This window comes from Rhipicephalus microplus, chromosome 8 (assembly GCF_043290135.1).
Source record: "Rhipicephalus microplus isolate Deutch F79 chromosome 8, USDA_Rmic, whole genome shotgun sequence".
NCBI classification, from domain to species: Eukaryota; Metazoa; Arthropoda; class Arachnida; order Ixodida; family Ixodidae; genus Rhipicephalus; species Rhipicephalus microplus.
In genome coordinates, this window is record NC_134707.1 from 64,532,318 (window position 1) to 64,554,397 (window position 22,080).

The following is a 22,080-nucleotide window of genomic DNA, read 5'->3' on the forward strand; positions in this document are numbered from 1 at the left end:
CTAGCTCTCGAAGGGAGACTGAGAGAGAAGGCGGGCGCGCGAGAGAGAGGGGTGCGCGCGCAGCTGCAGCGAGCGAGGAGAGCGGAGGAGTGAGCGAAGGGGGAGGGGGACGCGCGCAGCGGCGTTAAAGATATAAGGCGCGTTACTGACACCGGTATCAGCATCGCGTCCGTGGCTTATTCGGTAGAGCGTCGCGCTGCGGCCCGCCAAGTCCTCTTTCTTTTAAAGATAGAGAGAAGACTGCGGACGCCGCCGACGGCGGTGGATGGTTTGGGGTCGCTTATAAACTTATTCACACTTAAAATGCATTAAGATTGCACGCTTTCATTTTGGGTGCCTCAATCTTGAGCATTTACATGGAGGAGTGATTTCCCACTTTATGTCGTCCAGTCAAAGTTATTCAGACATGAAACATGGAATTCATCTAGACAGCCGTTCTTGGCCGCAAATATTGGATTTGGATGCGTAATTTTTGAGATACCTTCCTACTTCAAACGCGTCTAAGCCTAACTACAAGATGGATGTAAACAACCCAGCAACACAATTTTTCTCGCGTTTGGTGCGTGGTTCGCATTTATTTGCTTTTATTAGTAGTAAAATAAACTTGTAATAGTGCTTCGCGCGGTGGCATAGGCAAACATTCTCATTTTCTTTTCCTTTTCACTGTCTTTAACTTATTACCATACGATAGGTAGTGCCACCGTCCCAACTGGGGCACATAAACCACGTAAACGCTATCCCGCTAAACTATAGGACGTTGTCCACAACGAACGTTTTCTGCACGGTAACGTCATTCCCTTAACCTCCGCTATCACGTTAACCGTAATATATAACTGTCTAATGTCACAATCCAGTCGCGTACGTCGTTAAACACTTCCCGCCAGACAGTGGCACATACCCACGGGCTAGTGTATGCCAATGGTATGCACGCATGCGCCACAGGTGATTGACACTTATGGCATATTCGTTTGGCCGCTCTAGTCCTCTGGCTCAGAGTCGCGAGATGCCGAAGCAGCTCGCAATCGGAGCGCGAGAGGCAGTGTACCCCCCGAATACATCGGCGATCTCAGAGCGCTCAGAGCAGCGCGCCTGTAGCGCCACCGTGCAGAACAGCGCTGGAAGCTGCCGGGTAAACATTGCTTCGCCGAGTCAACAAATGGTGCCGATCAGTTTAGTGTACATCTCTGACATGTCTGACCTCTGTTACATTCTTTCTATCTCTCTCTTCGACATGTATGCATATAGCGAAAGCCTTCTGAGCTCAGCACGTAAATGTGGATATTGTCCTTGTCCGAGCTGATATACTTAAGGCAAATCACGAGGCTGTCTGCGGGCTGCTCTAACGACGTTTCCTCCGCTTTCACTAGCCGCCTCCTTATTGACAACTGCGCTTATGGCTTTGTGGATGTGAATTCGCACCACGCACGCGCAAAAACGCTATTAGCAACACCCGTGCACGAAGTATTACGCACCCAGCGATACCCCTCCGAAGTGCACGCTCTCGCTCCTCACCTCGTTCACCTGCCATGCCACGTGGTTGGCTGGCTCCCACCGGTCACCACGTGGGAGTAGCCGGGTGACGCGTGGCAACCTCAGCGTCTGCGCTGGACCACAATAAAGTTGTTCTCACTCACTCTCACTCACGTTATCCGCCTTCCCGGTCAGATCACGCCATGCTCTCACTGCGTAGTCAGAGCGGTTGGGAGCATTCGGAGTCGTCAGACGTTGATGCTCTGAAAGAACCAACCGAAGATAGTCCGAGCGCTCGAATTCTATCAACCGAAGGCGCAGCCACTTTTCAAAGCGCTCCGGAGAGCTCGAAAACACCTAACCGATTACGCCATTAGAATCTAACCAGAAACGACGTGAACACACAGGGGCCGTATTAACGCGTGAGCGTTAAGAAAAACCTGACATCAGCAGCGTTGACCCAACAAATGCAAAGAATAAATGTCAGGGTCCCAGCAGAAATTGAACCCAAGCAGTCTGCGTGGCAAAAATCTAGCACAACGGAAACCACAAATGTGATTCAACATAAATAAGTCCTCATAAAAATAGACAGTGTAACCTCTGATAGCCTAAAAAAATCTAACTTATAAGATCCACCCAACCCATGGCCAATCACCCTGAGTGGGTAGCTGCCAATTACCCAGAAACGTCATCATCAGCAGCAGCAAGATGACACGAGAGCATCTCAGAAGCAGTAGAAGAAGAACTGCATGCGCCGCATGGGTCGTTCCAGCTTCAAGGAGACCAAAGGAGGCCCTGCGTACAATTCTGTACAACTCGTGCGCGTCGCCATGACCCACCGGTACGACGATCGCCTTCACCCCGTGGAGTGGGCCATCCTGGAGGCCAACCGGCAGCCCTCCGAGGAGGCTCAGAAGCCGTCACTCTACCTGCAGGCCTTCCTGGACATGGTGCAATTCACCATCACCGTCGTCACCTGCTGCGCCAAGGACGAGCGTGAGGCGCAAGGCCCGCCACTTCTGTGTTGCAACAGTGCGAGCATAACGTGTTGAAGGGCCAGCAACAGGCTTTGACGTTTTTCACACCTCCCAAACAAGCTCGCGCATTTTCACTACGCCTGACCAACCTCCTTCCACGCGCAGTGACGTCAACTCGATGATCGGCGACGTTCACTTCATTATCGTTTGTTGAGACCTGGTTTAGACCAATGGATGAGCTGCGTGCTGCGTCACAACCCCGATCGCAGACTTGACGTCACTGCACGTGGAAGGAGGTTGGTCATGCGTAGGGAAGATGCACGAGCTTGTCTGGGAGATGTAAATAAGTCAGAACCTGTTCACTGGCACTTCAAGCCGTGAAAAAGACAGGGTGCGCAAACCCAAACACAAGCGAGAGGTCAGGGTACCAAAAAAAAACGCGCTTTGTGGTCTGATGCCAATTGTGAGTCATAACGTCAGAAATGGCGTCTGGTAATCGCTTTTGTGTCTGTGTTTGCATGACCTGTCTTTTTGACATGAATAGTTGCCAAGTGGCTCGCTCAACAGTGTTATTCCAGTCCCTGTAAACCATCGCTGACCGCAAAATTTTTGCTAGTGCCATTTTTGCTGTAATTTATAGCCTTGTGTCTGGTAATTCCGAAATTTATTCGTAAATTCTATAACGTACTACATCAATTAATGTTAGCTCCACTAACTGTGACTGATTTACCACCATCTTGAAACATCCGTCTAGAATTATAAAAAACAAGGACCCCACGGGTGGCAGACTTGAGACCGCGTGTTTCCAAGCTTCGTGAACGTTAAAAGAGCAGTTTTGAAATCTCGGTCTCGTTCGTGCTTCCAAAAAAAAAAAAAACAATGTGGGTGATCGCCTAGTCGCCTAGGAGTTAATCCTGCTATGAGCGTGTCCTTTAAAAAAGAAAAGCACCCCCTGGCGTAAGCAGCCACGGCCACCTAGAGAGCAGCTCGACAACAAAGCAATAGGGGCAGGGAACCACAGTACTCAGTGGGTAGCGATCGTGGAATTGTGTGTGCCCCAAGTATCTCCTGCGACGTATACTATATTCGCTCTTCCTGGGGAACGCCACAGGTGCGTCTGTCTGCGTCGTACTAGTGGCGATGTTGCAAGGTGCTGAAAACCGAAACGAGCTCTCACACTTCACACAATCTCTCACACAATCAAATTTTAAAATTTTCCTAAAGGCAACGTTCAATACTAATATCGTTGAGAAATACCCACGTATACAGAAGGATGAGACTACAAAACTTACTAGATTGTGTTGTTGGACCAGTCGGTTCAAGCTGAGAAAAGGTTAAGGACGCATACCATGTAGACGAAAAACGGAGGCAGAATGAAGCGTCAACTTGCAAATGAATTTATTTGAAAAAGGCTCTTTTTTATATACATGCAGACCTGTGCGTAGGGCCAATAGCGAACAATTTCGAGCTTAAGACATCACGATATCAAAAATGAAAAGATTCCTCTTGTGAAGTTCATAAAGGGTGACATACGTGTCACTTATGCACAAATCTCGTTTACGTGCCACAGTATTCTTACATCCCTACATGAATTCAAATGTTTGTAAGGTGCGGCCCACCCATGTAGAACTCGCAGTGCTTAGTGAGTGTGCACTGATCTTATTTTTAAGATAACGGACCTTAGAAATATTCACATACATGTAGGGACGCAAGAATACTGTGGCACGTAAACATTTGGAGGCGCATTTTATCAATGTGAAACGACATATGTGCATTAGTGACACCTTTGTCACCCTGCATAAAGCAGAAGCGCATTCTTTTATGTTTTTATATCGTGATATCACAATCATGGCATTTGTTACCACTGTTCTGCTCAATTGTAGCTGCGCAAATGCCAGCATGTACATGATTAGGAACTCTTTTTTTTCAAGTAAAGTCATTTGAGAGTTGACGCTCTTTGATTTTAACTGTTGGGATTTAACGTCCTAAAACCACCACATGATAGTGAGATACACCGTATGTAGTGGAGGGCTCCGGAAATTTCGACTACCTGAGAATCTTCAAGGGGCTCTAAATATAAGCGCACGGAATTCAAGCATTTTCGCCTCCATCGAAAATGCGGCCACCGTAGCCGGGATTCGAACCCGTGACATTGAGTGTAGGGCACAGGCTGCTTTCCTCCTAGTCACCTAAGAGAAGGGGGCGGAAACTAAGCCTCACACATTGGCGTAATAGAGAGGGGGACGCTGCGACGAACCATCCCCCCCCCCCCTCTGCTCCAAGGAACCCTGCGTAGGCATATGATGACCATATATCTGTACTTTAAAGAATAGCAGCAAAGGTTAGAGTGAGCAAAATTGAGAGGACGCACTTGGCATCCGCATTAGGTTTTCTTTGTGCGCACTTCTATGACAGGTACAACAATGCATCGGTGACACTATCAGCGCAAATTTAGCCTGTTTAATTATGTATAATACACCATATAATTGGGAGAACGAAATTTCGCGAAGCGTCTGAAGCATCAATGAGCTTTCAAGTTCAACTTACCGCAATATCGCCGAGACCCCAGCGGTTCTGATTGCAATCTCTCGTCGATGCAAAGTTCCGGCTTGTGCGCGCCTGCCGAGCGTGTCAAGCGTTTTTATAGGCTGACACTGAAGACTCCACCATAATACGGCGATAGAGAACCACGCGGTTGATGCGCTCTAATATGCTGAGTGGTTGAGTTTCGGCTTCTGCAAATTCAATACATCGAGTTAGCAACGCGAGAGGGTGCTACCAGTACTGCCACTGACGTCAGCATCGTTTCCGTGTCTTGGATTCCACCGGACTTATGTCACGGTAATCGGTGGCGCTGTCTTGGTAGGCAGAAGACGCTCTGTCTACCGCAGTTTCTGCTAGGTTCTCAATGGTGCATGTGGTGTTCTCAGTCAAGCAACGAGAAACAAAAACGGTATGTCGACGAGCTGCGTCGCGGTTGGATGTGAGTCGCGTCTCACAACTTAATTTTGTTTGTTGGCGCACATCGCAGCCCTCAGCGCTTATGGCGGAAGTTACGTGCAAACGTCGCTATATTTTACCCTTAATGTCGACATTGGCCTACCTGTTTTCACAAACATAGAATGGGTCTTAAAGCACGTTCGGTGTGAGGTATCTTGGAACGCTACACCAAAAGCGAGTTTGGTGCGAGGAATCTGTGTTAAAGTGCACGTCTGTCACCGTTTGTGTGGTATTATCTAGATTTGAGCCAGTTGGTGATAGAACATATCTAAAGGAATCGAGTGGACAAATAAGACAGAAGAGAACATGGCACCCGTCATGCCGTTTGCGTTCTTTCTTTTCGTGCAACTTGCACCATTTAAACCTTCAGATTTCGCTCGGTGACCAACGTCCGGGGAAGGTTTGACACCAGGCATTTAGTATAGCCAATAGCTCGCCCTGAACTGCTGATGAACTCAAACCTAAATCAGATTCTCGAGCAACAGAATCGTCTAAGTTTCAATCGTGACACATCTTCATTACATTCATTTAAACACAACGTGTACATCATTAAAATTATTTTAATTTAATTGATAGTAGGAGCATATCGAGACTAGTATCAACTTTTATCGGCTGGTTTATTACGGAAATGTGCTGTTATTACTTACCGTATCACGTATAAACAACAAAAATCGTGGTCCAAAATTGGCAGGTTTGGCAGCGCCCACGTTGATTAGCACATCTTAACTGAGCATGTAACGTCATTGCATTATCGAACAGTTTTGAGCTGCATTAAACGTCATCTCACTTCCGACACATGTCGGCTAAGGTCAGTGTTGTTGTGCAAGAGCAATGCGAACAACCGCGTATATTTGTATGTCTACAAACAGAATTCATCAAAAAGATTGTCGAGGTCAAGGGGGAGGATGGATTGGAAACGGATTACTTCGACTACATGGCCGCCGTAAGTATTTCGTCTAGAATTGTAATTTTAAAATTTCATGAGAGCATTTCGGAGGAGATGTGAGTAACTTTTCAAAGTAATCATTGAATTACCTCAGTATAGGTGTTCTTATTACCTCACGAATCGATTGCCGCCAAAATATTTCGAATTCTCAAAGAATTATTGCAGTTACAAAAATTTCTCGCATGCTTCAAGCACTTTTCTTTCTTCTCCTCTCCCGACGGACATCTTGCAATCTATCCAGGGAGGCACGGCCCTAAGGAAAGAACTTACGTCAGAACGCATAATGACCTTGAGCGAGCGAGGCGGAACGCGATCAATCTCCCGTATTGCGATTCGTGTGCGCATTAATGTGGCTACTGTGTAATGTTAGCAGACTATGAAGCTCGGCTCTAGCTGGCGGCGACACTCCGTGGTAAGAAGCCGCGGAGTGCTGTGGCTTTTCGCTACTCGTCAACACCATCCGACCTGTGGTCAGACAGCATGGAGATGCCACCCGTGGCTCTCAAGCACGTAAGCACAGGTCTCTGTAGAAAAAGAGTGGGATAGATATAATGGAAATTTGGCAAATCATCGCTCCCCTTTTAAACTCTCCTTGTGTCCAATGAATACAAAGTGTAGCCGAGCTTTTCATAGTTATTTCTGCTTTCTGCAGCTAGTGTTTTTCACCAAGTCAAAAGGTGTGCCTCATGACTCTTTTGAATAAAAATTGCTCCATGTTTTGGAATAACCTTAGAACATCGCATTGCAAAACATTTAGGAGTAGCCCACTACTATGTGTCGTGATTTTACCTACCTACCTACCTACCTACCTACCTACCTACCTACCTACCCACCTACCCGCCTACCTACCTACCTACATACCTACCTACCTACCTACCTACCTACCTACCTACCTACCTACCTAAATACCTACCTACCTACCTACCTACCTAAATACCTACCTACCTACCTACCTACCTACCTAAATACCTACCTACCTACCTACATACCTACCTACCTACCTGCCTGCCTGCCTGCCTGCCTGCCTGCCTACCTACCTACCTACCTACCTACATACATACATACATACATACATACATACATACATACATACATACATACATACATACATACATACATACATACATAAATACATACATACATACATACCTATCTATCTATCTATCTATCTATCCATTCATCTATCTATCTATCTATCCATCTAACTATCTATCTATCCATCTATCTATCTATCTATCTATCTATCCATCTATCTATCTATCTATCCATCTATCCATCTATCTATTCATCTATCTATCTATCTATCCATCTATCTATCTATCTATCTATCTATCTATCTATCTATCTATCTATCTATCTATAAGCAGGCTCTATGTAACAGCCTCCTCACCATGACCGCGATTCGGTGTGTCCTGGTGTATTTCATTTCGTAACCACCACTGCCTGGTTGGTACAGCCTCAGCAAAAAGGGCGAAACAGGAGAAATTAATCGTCTCAAATCCGGCTGACGTACGCAGCTGTTCACGGACGAGCCGTTGCTGGCCTTCATCGTGACCATCGGCGTCGGATTCTTCCTGGGCTCGGTGTTCTGCGGCCTGTTCTTCGTCCTGATGCGCATGGTGGGGGCGTTCGGCGGCCGCAAGGTGCAGAACATCACCGGCTACTACATGCTCGCGCTCCGCCTGCACACAGCCACCATGACGCTGCTCACTGGCCTCAACATGTGAGCGTACGCGCGTCGTGTTTCATTTAGAAGACGACAGTCCTTCTTGTAATGCACGAACATTTTGGTCTGTATGTCCTTCTGTCTGTTGGTGTGTCTCTCCGACGATTAAATCATCCAGTGAAGGTTTGAACCCATGCTCGACACCCAGCCATCTCGATTTGGTAGCTACGTTCATGCTTCTGAATGTTGTCCATCATACTATCTTGGTATACTACGCGGAAAAAAAAACGGACGGGAAAAAAAGTACAGGCGCAGACTATCAACTGAAGACTTATTTACCTCGCACTGGATTTATATATGACAACCAGAACAAAAGAAAGCAAAGTTAGCCTTTGAACAAGCGATAACCTTTATACACCCGAAGCATGAGGCAAAATATCTGATTCATCTCACATATGCGCCATTTGTCAGATAATAAAGCTCTTTATCTAGGAGGGCAATCGATGGTTTGCTCGCGCAGTTTTCGGGTTTCTTAGATCATGTATCAACAACTAGCCTATCACCAACTGGATGCTTCGATCACGTATCACCAACTGGCCCAATCGCCCACTTTGATTGGTCAATCATAAAGCATACATTATGCATATTTGAGGCACAACAACATTATGCAGTTATTAGGTAGTGTGTTTCTCTTTCATTTACGAAATCCATAGATACACAATTCTAAAAGACCGTATTATTTATAAGCTGTTCTGACGCTATGCACAAAAAGCGGGTGTTTCTACGCTTCGCTAAAACGACACGGTGCTGCCACCTACCAGTAGCTCTCCGTACAAAAAAAAAGCTCAAGTTTTTTCCCACATTACTGCTAGATGACACTATATGTCACACAGCACTCGCAGGTCATCTCGTGCAGAACGCCAAATATCCGTTTTATTCCCTCTCTACAGACATAGCACTATAATTATTCTACGTCATTCGCAGGGAAGCACGTAGACATGGAGTTCTTTTTTTTTCATTTTGCCACCTTATAGGCACCACAGTGGAGCTCTTATATTCCATGCAGTCATCGATTAGAAGTATTAGCGAATATGTACTGAATGTTGCCCTAAAGATCCCGCCAAGTGGCTTCTACATAATGGCATGGATTGGCAACCACAATCACGAGCTGACTCACGCAGACGTACTGTGAGGCTCAGATCAAACCGTGAGTCTCAGACGGAATCCGTGCGAGGAATACGGATTTCGGTGACATGGAGTCAAAGTGTGTCGGGCTGAGGAACCTTTTGTTAAACTTGACTGCGAGTAAGTCCTATGCATAATATGTATTTTGAGTGAGCTTCACTTTAGTTGTCGGCCTATGCAGAAGTGACAAGAATATACGTTACAGCGAGTTGGTACATGCAATAAAGTCGAAAGCACATGGGTGCAGCATTACACAAAGCATGAACGAGCCCAAGTCAGCACTGACTCGCGACTAACTGTATCTGTAAGGACGCACATATATCAGCTGTCACCAACACCCATATGCAACCTCCATCCATCGATGAAGACATTTCTGCGCACGTAGAAACAGTTGGAAAAATTACACCTGTCCATTTTTAAGCTATCATATGAAGGTCACTTCAAGTGAAAGTTTACTGTCATGCAGAGCTATTGAAGGCATTTTTGCACGCCCAGCTTGCTTTTATGAATTTTTTTACCCGTCGGTGCACAAGAAATGGTGCGTTCTCAATTATAAGGCCTTTTTTCAAATCTGAGATTAGCCACAAAATTGACTAAAAAAAGTGCCTCGCGAAATAACTGGCAAGATTTGTTTCGACCGTAGCAAATACGTGCATAGGAAATTGTCAAAAAAAGTCTAGCGAATATACCCTCATCTTTGAGGGAGCTCACGGCACCGCAAGCGTAGTGACCTGTAGTCAGGGGAGGTCCCGCTCAGACAACTGAAGCGCAGCAGCCGATCACCTCAGCGACTAAAAAGTAAATCCAGCTCTCCCTTTTAACAACGTTCTCAGCAGACAGGACCAACGGTCGTCCGACTCATGGCGTCAGTCTAGAGTAAACGCCCTTTGCTGCAAGGCTTACGGGCATCCTCCTTTGAGGAGGAAATGCCGCTGACTTCTAAGTTGTAACCGACACTAGCTTGACTCAGGTGTGCGGTTTATTCATCAAAAGCAGTGCGATTTCCTCGTAATGGGACATGATGGGACTTTTGTAATGGGACATGATGGCAGACTTTGACCAAATTCTGTTTGTTATGCCTTATCAACCCGCAAATAACCAGCACTAACCAGCATATGGTATAGGTCATATGCCTTAGTAAAACGCAAGTTGCCTTCATCAACTCAGTCACACAAAAAATAGAGCGAGTAAATTGTCAAAGCTTTTCTTCTCCACTCGCTGAACGCAGCTTGTCCCTGGCCTGGCTCTACGGCAGCTCGGATCGGCTTCAAGTGGCGCACGAGAACAGCGTCCGCGTGATGCACGAAGGTCACAATTTCATGAAATCCAGTATACTCAACGGCGTGGGCGTAAGTACATACCGCTAGATGCATATGCTTAAACGCTATACGAGTGCATACGACGGAACCTCAAACGCACCTGTCAGAACAGCCCAGCAACTGATGGAACGGACGTCAGAGCGAACTGATTCATAGATTGCCCAGGCCGAGACTGTAATAATGATCTTTGTTGACATGCCCATAGGCAGCCGGCAATGCAGTTTACGAGATCTGATGGTAGCGCCAGAACACACAACCTAGCGGTTAGGCGCAGCAAAACCGAGTCTTCCAATGCGTAGCCTAGTGAGTAGACGCAGCAAAACCGAACTTGCACATGCATATAATTTCATTTTTTAGTTGTGGACAAGCAGTCAAGGCTGATTATAACGATAACAGAGCGGATCGCAACAAAAACGATAACAGAGCGGATCGCATCCCCATGGTTCAGCGTTACTTTAAAACGGCTCAAAAGAAAAAGAAATAGGCAATTTAGAGCGGCAAAAACATCCACCGACCCACGCACATGGGATAAATATCGAGCAACATCAAAAAAGTTCGATTCACTCCTGTCTAAATCCAAACGCACCTTCTTCTCGTCGACACTGCCAGCTATGATTCGCACTAACCCTAAGCAGTTCTGGAGGACCATTAACCCCAAACACGTAAACCCTACAGTTTCCTTGCTTGACTCCTCAGGAACTGCTATTCCTGACTGCAAAGTTGCCGAGTCCCTTAACTCCACATTCTGCTCAGTATTCACCCGCGAGCCAGACGACGGCCCTGTGTCCCTTTCCACTAAATTGCACTCCATCATGCCCAGCATTACATTCCAACCACACGGCATCTCAAACGTCATTGACTCCCTGAAGCTATCTTCGGCCTCAGGCGTTGACGGCATAAATGCAAAAATTCTTAAAAACACCAAACACCTCTCTAGCATCATTCTTAGCCATATCTTCCAGCAGTCCCTCTCAACAGGTTTTGTTCCCCAAGATTGGAAAATAGGAAAAGTGGTACCTGTCCCCAAGAAAGCCTCAGATAACGCGTTTCGCCCAATCTCTCTTACATGTGTTTGCTCTAAAATAATGGAACATATCATTTACACGCACATAGCTAGCTTTCTGAAATCCGCAAAGTTCTTTCATCCCAATCAACATGGCTTCCAAAAAGGTCTCTCCTGCGACACTCAATTGGCACTCTTCCTAAGTGACATTAATTCTAAATTAGACATTAACGTCCCCGTCGATGCTATTTTCATAGATTTCGAGAAGGCCTTCGACAAAGTTCCCCACAAGCGTTTGCTATCTAAACTTTCGCATTTAAACCTTGATGAACATGTATTTGCATGGCTTTCAAATTTTTTAACTAACCGACAGCAGTTTGTCTACGCTAACAACAGCTCTTCATCCTTATCTCCTGTCCTATCAGGTGTTCCTCAAGGGACGGTCCTCGGGCCCTTACTTTTTCTCATATACATCAACGACCTACCAGACAATATTTCTTCAAGCATTCGGTTGTTCGCGGACGACTGCGTCATTTATCGCCCCATTATCGATCCCAGTGATAACGCAGCACTCCAGCAAGACCTAAGGAAGATAGACGAATGGTGCAACAAATGGCTCATGGTGCTAAACGTTCACAAAACATCCATCATGTCATTCCACAGGCGTCACTCCTATTCCACGTACAAATATTTCTTAAGTGGCTCCGCTATATTTCCTGTCTTGTCCACTAAATATCTAGGTCTTCTTATTTCTCATGACCTTACATGGTCATCCCACATAAATCGCATTACCAGTGACGCGAATCGCGCGCTGGGCTTCCTCCGACGTAACATTAACCTGGCTCCGACCACAGTTAAATTATTGGCCTACGAAACGCTTGTTCGCCCAAAGCTGGAATTCGCATGTGCAGTCTGGGACTTACCACAAGCTAACTCAAGTACCATCCTTGAATCCGTTCAGAACCGTGCGGCCAGATTCATCTTCTCCGATTATTCATACCACACAAGCGTAACACTTCTTAAACGTAAAGCTAAATTGCCAAGTCTCAAAACACGACGTACAGTAGCACGATTTTGCCTCTTCCACAAATTCTACAACTCGTTATCATGCGAAAGCCTCCACATAAAAACTGCTCACCACCAATCGAACCGCCTCAACCACCCAAAAGCAGTATACCCACCTCGTGCACGCACGACCGCCTATCTAAATTCATTTCCTGTTCTGACAGCCATCGAATGGAACAGCCTTCCTGAAAGTGTCGTCACCAAAACAAACCCGACTCAGTTCAAAGCTGCCGTTGAAAAATTTATGTACTGATTATTTTTGTGTCATGTATGCGATTATCCTTAGTGGTGTTATCTGCTTCGCTGGTTGGCATTGTATGCTTTTTATGCTTCGGTTGTATGCTTCGTTGGTTGGCATTGTATGCTTTTTATTAACAGAGCGTGCTTGATACCCATTCGTGATACGCTCGTGCAGTTTTTGTTTTCTTTTTTCTATGTTTGTTGATCAGTTGTGTAATTTTCGTGCTTAAACACCCCTCATGTAAAACCCCACTCATTGGGGTCTTTGAGGTACCTGTAAATAAATAAATAAATAAATAATAAATTATGTAAGCGCCCTGGAAGCGTTCTTTAGAAACGGGCCAAAAAGGGCACTGACACTTTAGCGTGTCACTGTGTTCAGCGAGCGTTCCGTTTTCTTAGTATCCCTGGTGGTCAGTACCAACAATGCTGAAGTGGCCCAAAGTAAGGCCCCTGTATTTACAGTAAGTAAGGCCCCTATATTTACAAAGGAAGGCCCCTGTATTTACAGGGGCTAAGGCCCCTGTAAATACAGGGGCCTTAGCTCAAAGAGGTTCGTCGCGCCCTCTGGTCCACTGTCGGGTGCCTATACGCGTGTACAAGCGAGGGAGGCATGGCGGTGTTTGCCTCCTTAGTCACCTAAGGAGGGGGGAGGGCAACATTTCAGCCCTATACACTGATATAATAGGAAGGGGCGCTGCAACTCGGAAGAGGGGGGCAAATATAGCTTTATACATTGACAAATAGAGTGGGCGAGAACACTGAGATGAACCGTCCCTGTAGGTGAACTCTGCACACACATATGGACGTGCCCTTTGAAATGGGTCGGCTACCGATAGTGACCAAGCCTGTTGTGATCAGACATGTGTTCCTCTGGCACAGTCTACCACCCTGCCTACATTTTTTCAAGAGTCATAAATGACGCCACGAGTGCCAATGCACGGCTCCCGCGTCTTTGCTGTAGTCAAACGCATGTTTTTCGGACACAAATCTCTCTCGGATAAAGTACTGTGAGGACGCGCAGGGCCGTTACGAGGAACGCCGTTAGCGCTGAGAGAAACGCACCTGACAAGACTTCACTTCCGTTATTACTATCACTTGCGGTTCCCATGCTTTGTCTCTTATTTATCATGCCCCGCTTTTGGTTCCTTTTCTTGCATCAACGTTTCACAAAAGTATTGAAAAAGACAACTTAATAGGAAAAAACTGTGCAAAAAGTGAGCAACGAGACAAATAGGGCATATAAAAAACTAGTAATGGTACGCGCATGATATATCATTGTATATGTGTGTTGTTCTAAGAGTGGTGTTCCCGACAACATGCGAAGACAGACGTCGGGGTCTGTCAGTTCTAGTTGACGCTATGCGGTGAGTGATGCTAACACGCCATTGCTTTTGTACGAACTTATTGCCTTTTGCTACTATCTAGAACTAGAAATAACTTTGTTCGTACCTTTTGTCAACCACTACTCTACGTCATTACGCTAACCCCAGATGTAAGTGGGAGTACGCCTATATCCCTCCCGACCGAGGACCACTATCTACTACTATATCTGCTTACCAGAAATTTAGTTCCTACTCCAAAACGCCAAAGAAATACGATCGAGCCTTAACCGTTTCCGACGCCATCTATATAGAACGCTCTGTAAATATGTCAAATGAATACAACGTTAATTCAATATTTGATTGCTTTAGGAGTAACATGAGAATTGTTAAATTTATGTGTGTTGCGGTAACTCATCACAATTAGGTTGTACTTAAATATCTCCTTACTCGGAATTCATTCTTGGTTATGTCTAATTCGCACAAAAAAATCTGCTTTCGAATTGGCTTACAAGAAGTGGCACGTCGCACGACTGGCCGAACGTGGTTATGCCTTCAGAAACGTGCTCGTACGTATCACTATGCACTGAAAATTAAAATTAAATAAAGACAAATTATCTATCTATCTATCTATCTATATCTATCTATCTATCTATCTATCTATCTATCTATCTATCTATCTATCTATCTATCTATCTATCTATCTATCTATCTATCTATCTAGCCGCCTACGACTTTTAGCTCTCCTGGCCGTTTGGATAATGGTATTCGCACCACAAACTTTGTATGCCTTGGACGTCTACAGATGTGTTTAGAAAAAGCGGTGAACGATATATAGTACTTGGTACTCTGCTAAGGGAGCGCACTAGGCTTTCCAGTGGGTCTCCTAAGTGATGAGGCCTTGTTGACATAAAAATCTGTACACAACGATGCGTTTTAGAAAAAAATGTTAACGATTTCGAGTACTTCGTACTCAACTATGGGAGAGCACTGAGCCGTCCCGCTAAAACGGACTTTACTACGGGAGAGCAGTGAGCCGTGCAACAGAGATGAAATATAGAAGCCGCGCTTTTGTAAAGAGAGAAACTTTATTCTTTTTTCGTGTTCCACACTCTATCACTGGTTTCTACATTCATGTACACAAGTATAAACCTTGTTACGACGCAGATACTTTAGTCCCCTGTGTTGCGGTGCTGTTAAAGCTCGCCGATATAAATAACTGTTTGGCTATTTGCGTTAAGCGCGGCTGCTTCCGTGTTGTCCACCTCAATTTTGAGCTTATAGAAGCACGAGCCATTATTCACTTCTTCAATGATGTGACGAGTTTTCCGGAATATGAAACATCGAATTTATCCGGACAAAGGCTCCTAGATAGGGACCATGGGGGCTTTAAAAAAATCACAGCACATCCACGGAGTGAATGATGATGAGTGGGGCGAAGCGTCCGTCCGTGCTCCCTTCCACGCGACCATCAGTCCATGAATCCGTCCACGCAACCGTGCATTCGTGCGATCATCCGCACGTCCGTCCGTATGTCTGTCCATCCGTCCATTCATCCGTCCGTCCGTTTGTCTGGCCGCCCGTTGATGTAGTGAACACTCCAAGTACCGCCATCTCGCATCTTTTCATCATATATTTATCATATACAATTATCGCCATCCAGCGGATATATTAAGGACTAAACTAGAAAAATGCTACTACTACAAACACGAGACGAACAGCCCACGGCGTAAGCAGCTTCGCTCCTAAAAATGCATCAGTCGAAATTATCTATCAGCAGTGAAAGCATGTGCTCGAAACGAATTTTATGGTCGCGGACAACTTTTTCTCGGCAATGCATCGGAGGCTACCGAGCCGAATTGGACGCATCCTACCGCTAATAATTGTAGTCCCACAACTGTGCCCTTATTTTGCCATAAGCATGAAATATACTGCCTTCATTTCTTGCTTGCATCTTTTTGACACAGGACGCAGCTCAAAGCAGTAAGATATTTGCATTTGGTTTATTTTCTCGTTGTCGGTTCGAGTTTCTGAACGCGTGAGAAAGCCGCGCCTTTCAAGTGTACCTCGTACGCCAAGCAGCATCTGCGTCGATATGAAACGCTGTTGGTCACGCACAGCCATCATTTTCCACAGTTGTACGAAACACGTGTCATTCTGGACTACTTCACGTAGTGGTGCATGTGCAGAAGCTCCGCCCCTGTAGTTTTCAGTTCATTGCCAATAAAAGTTGTCTGCGAGTATAGTAGAGAGAAGAAAAACCATCGGCGTGCGGCCATGGAAAGTGAGCGCTCTTTCCGCACTGCCGACGAGTGCCATGTGGCAACTTTTACGGGTCAGATACTACTCTAGGTGAGCGTCTGTATTGCTGGTTCTTTCTAAGAAGACTCGAGGTATTGTGAATTTTATTGAAGGTCAAGTCATAAATATTCATCTCAATATACACTTTCGACGGGACCAACAGATTTACCGTTAACGTAGCATTGTCACTACCAGATCAAAGCCACTTGGCCTCTAAGAGGGCAACACCAAAAATGAGCATGTTTACGGATACTTCGCAGTCCAAAAGCTGACTTGGTGACGGCAAGCGATACAGATGAACATATCAGTTCATGACTTGCACCAGCGGATGCTAAACAAGGATGAATATCTGAACCTTGCATATAGCGTGGCAATTCTATCCCGAACTAAGTTTTCACGCGTAAGCATGGGTCTTGCTTACACAACATAGCTTTGAGAATCCTGAACTGCAGTGGAGAGACAAAGTACGGAGTGATCTAGAGAATAGGGGGTGTTCGAAGTGCCGCAGGCTCTATTCTAAATAGTGAAAGACAAACGGAGTGAAAAACGAGAGACCAGACGAAGAAGTACACATACAGCACGAGACCAGACGAAGAAGTACACATACAGCGCTCTCTATGTGTACTTCTTCGTCTGGTCTCACGTTTATCGCTCTGCTTGTTTTTTCACTGTGTCGTATCAACACGCCCGAGCAACCACTTTAGCTGCACCTATTCGAAAGCTTCCGAGTGTCTGGGGCTTAACGTCCAAAAACCACGATATGATTACGAAAGAGGCCGCGTAGTGGAGGGCTCCGGAAATGTTTACCACCTGTGGTTGTTTAAGCAGCACCTAATCCAATCACGCGGGAGAGCGCGGAGTAGCAAAGGCCACAGTTACTTTTCAAGACGGTAGACGATCTGGGCATACTTCAAAGCAGAAATTTTGGCCTGTCTTTCTGTTTGTCTATCTGTCGCCTTATCCAGCCACCCGGCAGAAGTTTAAGCCTTTGCTCAACGCCCAGCCATCGTCATCCGGTGGCTGCGTTCATATGTGTGAACACTGTCGATTAAAAAGCTATAGATATACGATTACGCATATATAAGGCACATCATCAATACGTGAGTATCGAGAAGTGTGTTTATTTAATAGAAAATACATATATACGTAATTATAAAAACCGCAGTCATCCTTACGCTGTGCTGACAATGCAACGTTATGTACGAAAAAGCGGGCGTTCTCTATACGCTTTGCTAAAACGACACGTTGCTGCTACCTTCTGCTGGTTCTGCGTTTGATAAAAGCTTTTGTTTCTCGACATTACAACCAGAGTGCGCGCATACCTTACGCCACGTCTGGAAGACAATGTGATATATAAAAACAAAGATTACAGAACAGTTTAAATACCAAGAAAGCGCTGCATGCACCGTACCAGATGAAGATGGACCAATCAGCACAGTGGCTCCACTGGGAGAACGATAAAGGGAAGGGGCAGAGAAAAAGGTTCCTAATAGCGCATCAACAGGCCTTGACGACCTCTCAACTATGCTAATAAAGAAATTAGGAGCAAACTCTAAGCAAACATTAAGAGAGGCAGCGAGCAAAGCAATAATGGATGGTGAAGCTCCAATGGGTTGTAGCTAAGCATGATGAGCATGATCTATAAAGGAAAGAGGGACAAAGCTGATATAAACAACTACCATCCTATAACAATGAGTACTTTACAGGCTGCTGATGCAGATATTGAAGGGAAGACTACAAACGTGAGTGGAGAATGAGAGGGTGCTGGGAGAACTAGAAAATAATTTCCGTAAACGAATAAGGTTGCAGGATAACCTGTTTTCATTGATGCAGTGTATTGAAATAGCGGAAGAAGAACACAAGTCCCAGTGGCTGGCATTTCTAGATATCAAAGGAGATTACGAAAGTGTGATTCAAGAAGACTTGGGGGGAATACTGGACACACTAGATGTGCAAGATGGAATAACTAATCTTCTAAAGCGTATCTATAAAAGTAACAAAGTAGTTATCAAATAAGTAGAACAGGTATCTTAACCTATAGAAACACAACGCGGGCTTCGAAAGGGATGTCCCTTGTCACCTTCGTTACTTGTGCTGTATCTACAGGGAATAGAAGCCAAATTAGAGGGTAGTCAACTCGGCTTCACCCTCTTTTTTGCCAAGCAAGGAAAACACGTTGAACAGTCATTGCTAGCGTTGATGTATGCGGATGATATTGTATTATTAGCTGACAAGGAGATCTGCAGACATTTATAGACATCTGCGGTAATGAAGGAGATAAGTTAAATTTGCATTTCAGCGAGGAAAATGGGCAATCATGATTTTTAATGATACCGAAGGCAGTGAGCATAACATACAGAAAGCCCCGCTAGCAATAGTGGATGAACACAAATATTTTGGCGTATGGATAAATCACGGGGCTAAATACCTAAGGGAGCACGAAAGATACGTAATGACTAAGGGTAACAGGAATGCTGCTGTAATGAAAAATAGGGCACTGTGGAATTACTATATGTATGACGTTGTGAGAGGGATTTGGAAAGGTGTCATGGTCCCGGGTTTGACGTTCGGCAATGCGTTCTTGTGTATAAAATCAGAGTTTCAAGCAAGATCGGAAATTAAAAAAACGTGGCATAGGTAAACTTGTTTTGGGAGCACACTGGACTACCCCAAATCAGGGGGTGCAGGAAGACATGGGATGGACATCGTTTCAGTGCAGGGAAGCCAGCAGCAAGATATAATTTGAAGAGCGTTGGGAAAAATGGGAGAGGAGCATTGGGCCAGGGAAGTTTTCAGCTACTTGTACATGATAAATGTTGCTCAAGATTCCGCGTTCGTACTTGTGCGGTTGTCAATTAAAAACCAATTATTGCGCGTATCTGAGGCACCATAACAACACGTATATATTCTGTATGTGCGCCTTTTACTAGAAAAGGCATACATAATTCTAAGGACCGTAGCGTTTACCACGCTGCGCTGGCCATGCAACGCTTGCACGAAAAGGCAAGTGTTTCCAACGCTTTGCTAAGACGACACGGTGGTGGCACCTACCCGTCGCCTTGCGTTCTTCACCTTATCACCTTTGAGACGGGCGAGCACGCCTGTCTCAGAGCCGCGCGCTTCGTTTTCCAAGATAACTGCCACAGATAAATCATGTCTCACGTGTGACGTGACTTGATGCGCTCGTTCGCCTCTGCTACATGCTCGATGTACTCTAACGCAGTGTTTGCAGAATACCATTCACCAATTTTCTTGCGCAGAACATCAGATGAATGCTCTGTTAACTCTCTCCAGACGCAAGACTATCGTCTTTCGACGACATTTGCAGTATACCATGCAGATACGGGGCCAATTTTTTTGTTATTGTTGTTTTTTTTTTCAAGCACTTTGAGCTTCTTTAACGTTTCACTTCTGAAGTGGCTGGGTGAGGGTTAGGCCGCGTGTTCTGACCACAGCTCCAACTGTCTTGAATAGCGTGTCGGCTTTTTCACTGATGTAGTACCCCCTAATCTGGTATGTAGAGTTGTTAGAGTTGTTAGATCTGTTGTTAGAGTTGTAAGTTTGTTAGTAACATACCTTTTAGGGCTGCCCAAGAAGTGCCCTCAAGCTGCACTCAAGCGAATGTGTAACGTCAGCGTGACCAGAGCGTGGTGCGGGCATTGCGATGGTTACGCAGAACTTTTTTATTTATTTGCTGTGTTTTGTAATTAACTCGTTCGAAAATTGCACGCATGATTTTATTGCAAATAAATTGCTTAAATTTTCAGGAAGGCTACGCACGCCGTTCTTCTTTTGTTGGGACTGGTTCGCCCTGTATTCGTTACAACTTAAACCGTCACAAACTTTCGTTATTAAGCGCTGACATTCAGGGACGCTGCTGGTGAATGCGTATACCGTTTCTCAGTGCTCCAATGGTGAAGTGGGTGGTGTGACTTCAAGCCCACTAAGCACTATCGTGATAAAGTGGGTGATGTGACTGGCAATAGAAGCTTCAGTATAATGTGGGGGTAATTAATGCTAGTGTGCTCCACGGGGCTGTTTGTAATTAGCAATTTTTATTACTAGGAATGCCACGCATATCTAGAGTGGCGAAATTTTGGCGAAAGTTGAAGAAAATAGCGACTTTGGGCGACTTTTCATTTCTCGCTTGGGGAATTTCGCTTCAAAGTTAGTGGCAACCATGTACCTAGAACATACGATGCGTGGTGCAGTGTTACCACCCTTTGGCTTTATACGGAACCTCACGGCAACGCTGACGGCAAGAATTCAACTGCAGTGTCCGTGCAATTGCTATAGTAATATTAGCATGCAACACGATTCATTGACCAATTATGTGAAATCAACATTGCGCTTGAGTCGTGGAGCCCGACGGGCGGCGTATAAACGCGTTATTAGAACAGTTTTGTGAAAAATTATGAAAACTTCTAAAGGTGCGTATATCCTTACACTTGATGTGTTATTACTCAAGTTTACAGTATAACAATAGAAGATATAACGCACTGGGGCGAAGTACAGTTGTATATAACACTTACGGTACATCACTCCTCTAAAAGCATCTCTTGTATACTTTTGTGTGATCAATGCAAAAAAAATTCATTTTAATATGTGCATTCTTTTTTCTTTTTTGCCGTTTTCAATATTTTGTCTTCTACATGCACTTGTTATCCTTTTGCGCTATTTGGGGTCGCGTTTTTAATTTCACCATACTTGGTTTGTTTGTTTGACGTACATGCAGTGTATACATTAATGCGCATATTCTGCGAAACTATGATCATTCGTTATCACCTGTACATTCATTGAGAAAGTAGTACTTCAATGTAAGTGAGTTATGCAATGAAATCAGTACAAAACTACTGAGTGATGTTTCTCATCATTTTTTCTTTCTTTTTTACATGATCAGGATTTGAGGAACTCCATAGAAACGGCTCGTGAAGCCAGGAAGCAGATCGCCGACCTCGTTAATAACGCACAAAAAGGTACTACTCAGTATGAGCTAAAGCTTTAGAAACATTTTTATCCAACATGCCGCAATGTATATGCAAATATGCGATGAAATTGTACTGACGCCGTATTAGTGTATTTCTCTTGAAAACTAATTGAAGTTTGAATTTGAAGCTTGTTGGCGTGAAATAAATACAAATGATTGGACGTGTTGCATGGGCCCTTAGCAAAAGGCTAGTATTGGGGCCATATGCAAATATCCAATTGTCGATAGTGTTCACTAGAGAATTTTAAATGCATTTCAATTAGGCAATCTATAATTGCATTGAAGCAATTTCCTACGGAAGTGTCTCTCTTACTTCCTAAAGAAAGTGCTTTTTGATCAGCGTGTCATTTTATTAAATGTTCGAAACCTACTTTACCTAATGGTCTGATGCATATGAATATGTTGAGTTTAGTTCACTTACTTCATACAATTTTACAGTGAGTAATTGGGCCAATGAAACAAAGCTGCATGAAATAGCTCGAAAGTACCCGAATGTCGAGCTGAAGAGACAGAAGGAGCGTTAATCCTTGACGCTCTTTCTGTCTCTTCTTTGTTCCACTTTTTAGCTTGCGCCATGTTTTTGAAGTATCAATGCAGCA

General features: G+C 44.8%; 1 protein-coding gene across 1 annotated transcript in view; it reads left to right on the forward strand.

Annotated features, from left to right (window-relative positions):
- Nucleotides 1-10,478: 10,478 nt before the first annotated feature.
- The window catches only part of LOC142768271 (prominin-1-like), a 34,988-nt gene continuing 23,386 nt past the window's right edge, over nucleotides 10,479-22,080 (forward strand). The window contains exons 1-2 of the mRNA XM_075870227.1: nucleotides 10,479-10,593; nucleotides 21,395-21,470. The gene's annotated coding sequence lies outside the window, so the exon portion shown is untranslated. The remainder of the gene's footprint in view (nucleotides 10,594-21,394; nucleotides 21,471-22,080) is intronic.